The 4,071-nt window shown below is 33.6% G+C and overlaps 1 protein-coding gene across 1 annotated transcript in view; it reads right to left on the bottom strand.

Moving 5' to 3' along the window:
* The window catches only part of LOC106474463 (NACHT and WD repeat domain-containing protein 2-like), a 111,935-nt gene extending 109,120 nt beyond the window's left edge, over nt 1-2,815 (bottom strand). The window contains exon 1 of the mRNA XM_022379743.1: nt 2,763-2,815. The gene's annotated coding sequence lies outside the window, so the exon portion shown is untranslated. The remainder of the gene's footprint in view (nt 1-2,762) is intronic.
* Between the last annotated feature and the right edge of the window lie 1,256 nt (nt 2,816-4,071).

Here is a 4,071-nt window from a genome sequence, read left to right as displayed (position 1 = left end):
TACAGGATAGTTCTAGAACGTGGCGTCACGGTAGTCATGTGACTCGCTAACGCAACAATATCATATGCTCTTGTGATTTTACTATTTGGCTACATATTTCGCTGTCTATTGTCGAAATTTAATTGTTACCCAAAATATTTTAATCCAAATTTGTCTTCCGTTACTAGGACGCTCGATGATGCCAAAATGATCACATTTAATTCTTATGGTTTCTATATATTTCATAAAAATTGACAGGAGGATCAAGTATGGCATAACGTACAGTATTTAAGTTTTACTTGTGTACTGTATTTGTACATAAACATATCCACCCTCACACACACATTTTAAGTGAAACCACAACAAATCGTACTTTAGATATTACTTGTGAGTTGTGTTCCACATATGTACCTAAACATATTCACGCACACTTTAAAGTGATACCAGAACACACTGTATTTTAGGTGTTACATATAACTATAGTTGTATGTAAACCAGTGGCGACGTCAAGAGGAGGCGAGGAGTGGCCAGCGCCACTCTTAATATTTGTCCGCCTCCATAAATATTTTCTGTAAAACTCATAGCTCACTGTGTACCATGTCTTCAGGCACCAGTCAGCTGTAGACGAGTTAACCACATACTATAAAGCAACGTCCGAGCTCTGGGTAGCCTTTTTACTTTTATATCATATCTGTTAGTAACTCTTTACACATGTTCAAATGATACCAAAATAACACATCATGCCCTAGATAGTACTTTTGTAGTACATCTTTACAGATGTTCAAGTGTTATCAAAATAACACACCATGCCCTAGATAGTACTTTTGTAGTACATCTTTACAGATGTTCAAGTGTTATCAAAAGAACACACCATGCCCTAGATAGTACTTTTGTAGTACATCTTTACAGATGTTCAAGTGTTATCAAAATAACACACAATGCCCTAGATAGTACATTTGTAGTACATTTTTACAGATGTTCAAGTGTTATCAAAATAACGCATCGCGCTTTAGATATCTCTTACCATAATACATCTTTGTACACGTTCAAGTGATGCCACTGCAATTTGCCCTTGATAGTTCTAAAAGATCTAATGTTACATGGGCTTAGCTAGATATGGGACTGGGTGGTCCGAAACCTCTGCCCTAAATTAGTAAACAAATGTTTGAAAATAAAAATGAACTTGTTGCAAATTTTGAATGAAAACAACCTGTACGTGGAATTTGTAAGAATTAGAGAGTTAAGTTTATAGTTATTTAAAGTATACATAATCTTAAATACATGTATATCTAAAGTGTTCAGAATTTAGCCACCTATTATAATTTCGTGCCCCAGTGGGTTCAGCCGTAAGTTTATGGACTTACAACACTAAACTCCGGGATTCGATTCCCCGTGGTGAACAGAGCTCAGATAGCCCATTGTGTAGCGTTTCGTAAAAGCATTACACTATATATTTTCGCAGCTACACCCATATGTAATGAATTTTATTTTTGGTTACTTAATACCAAAGTTCCACATTGTATATATATATTTTTTTTTATGCTTGTACTATTTGACTGCTAGGAGACCTTTCACTTCACTCTTTGCTTTTATGTTTTAGGTATTAGCACAGTATCCTCATTCGGGTTATACGTATTACATTTGTACTTCACACGTAGTAAAAGAAAACCCACACAAATACACACGACAGAACTCAACTTAAACTCCACTAAAATATATATTTTCTGAGTTTTTTTTTGTTTTTGTTAATGAGTCTACATTATGAAAACGTCTTCACGTAACATTGTAAGTAAGCGGAAATTCAAAATGACTGGTTACTGTGAACACTGCAGTGATTTATTGTATGCAATGGCTACTTTGATCACACTCATTCTGTATGAATCTAGTTGTAATTTTGTGCTTTCTTTTATACTAATCTGTTCTTCCTCACAACTTGCAACATAGAAAAAAGACATCGGAACACCTATTTACATAAACAAATATTGTTTTTTTTTTTACATTACAATCCATTGCGTGGATAAAAACAAGTAAGCACATCTTTTAGTTATGAATATTATTTCAATTGAGAAATCTTGGAATTTTACATAATGCATATATGTTCTTTATATATTTCTAAACATGTAGAAATGTGATTTTTACTACCTTTTGAAATGTATAATTATGTGCAAAAGATAACTAATAAACACTGGTTCAGATCTTTGTGGATTTTGCTTGCTTATTGGTAGATCGTTTGAACTCTTAAAAGAAAAAAAAACATTAAACTAACCAACGATCTATATATATTTAAAATACGTTTATGTTTTAGTAACTACTAACATATTAGAGGATTTTATATATTTACTTCAGAATAATCATGCTCAAAATATACACCCTTTTGTATTAGATAGTTAAACAAAAAGGTTATTGCAAGAAAAACTTTAATAGTTTCATTTAAAAGTAGTTAAACATGAATATAATATCACCTTTGGGACAAAGCACTACATAGGTTAAAGTAAGACACATTTATGTGCATGCATCTTTATTGAACAATCGTATTTCAAATGGTTTTAATGATGCGCTGATAAACCACAGAAAGCACTTAGGATTTTATACATAGAAATATAATATATATGTGTGCATATACAGTTATTTTACAAATCCATGCCGAATTTATCGAGTAAATAGTTTGATAAGTGCATGTATATATTGAAGCATTATAAAACAATGCAAGGGGGTTTAAATACCAATCACATACGATTCTGCAAAAATCAAGATGTTCTAAAAAAACAATGCAAAATCCTTACCTGAAATGGAACAGTACAGTTGATGCTCAACTTGTCAGGTTGAAATGTTCAGCCAGTTCGAAGCACCAGCTATAGTTCAGTATTGTTAGGCAACCCGATTCCCAGTCTCGTATACTGTACTTAGCGAACAAACTCACCTCAACACAACTATATATGACGTCATCAAAACTGACCTCTTTCTTTCTCGTGCACGTTGACATGTTCCGCGTGCGTAAAATACGAAAGTGATGACGTCAAACCAAGCTGTCAATTCCACTGCAGCTCGATAAGTTTCTAGGCAGGAATACAAAACTCGTCATGCATAATATTTGACGAGAATGGTACGCACCCGTCTCATATTTATTTTGAAGCAGGCTTCATAAAATCGTAATGAAATATTACAACCCAAACTACAGACCTCTTAAGAACTTATGTAAACCCTTATTTTCATGAGTACTTCCCTAACTGGCTTAAAACGTATGTTCATTTCTTATAGCCCCCCAGTGGCACAGCGGTATGTCTACGGACTTACGACGCTAGAATCCGGGTTTCGATACCCGTGGTGGGCAGAGCACAGATAGCCCATTGTGCAGCTTTGTGCTTAATTACAAACAAACAATAATTTCTTATAAAGATATTATTCCTCTGTGACACGTGATATTTAGTGAGATTCGGAATTCTCTTAACTTCTTGTTTTGCAAACAACGCAGTTTTATACGTATCTATGAAGACTAGCTGTAGGAAATCTCTCGTGAGATACGTGTTTATTAAAATGAGACGGGTGCAAATTGAATAGTTTAATTCTCCGCAATACGTCTGTAACGTTTTAAAGCATTCACTCCATAATTTAATTTTGATATGAAATATATATATATGTTACATAAAGTTAAAAGTTAAATAAAGGTCAAAAGTTCAATCAGAACTTCACGTGTCTCTTTGAGCCAGCTCTAAAAATATAGACGTGGTTATCCAATCAAGACTACTTTTCGAATGCAAACTTAAGTGAATGCGTGTAAACTTGCTATTTTCAGGAATTTTCGTTGATGACAAAATACTTTTAGTGCACTTGATATTTGATTTACAGTTCTTACTGCATTTTATATTTAAAATAGTCTTGACATCTTTGATTCAAGTTTTTTGCCACTTATATTTCTAAGAGAGATACTTGGAAAGTTCTTCAGTGGATAGTTTCGCTTGGTTAAATTGGGGATTAGTAGCAGCTGGAAAGAAAACTCGTTTCTTTAGTTAGAACCCCCCCATAAAAAAGGGGAAGGGAAGAAGAAGATAAGTATTGTAACAGTATGCAAAGTTTAAAATTAGACATTATTCG

Source organism: Limulus polyphemus, unplaced genomic scaffold, assembly GCF_000517525.1.
Source record: "Limulus polyphemus unplaced genomic scaffold, Limulus_polyphemus-2.1.2 Scaffold139, whole genome shotgun sequence".
NCBI classification, from domain to species: Eukaryota; Metazoa; Arthropoda; class Merostomata; order Xiphosura; family Limulidae; genus Limulus; species Limulus polyphemus.
The sequence above is the reverse complement of the archived record's forward strand: the minus strand, read 5'-3'. Positions and strand labels throughout refer to the sequence as shown.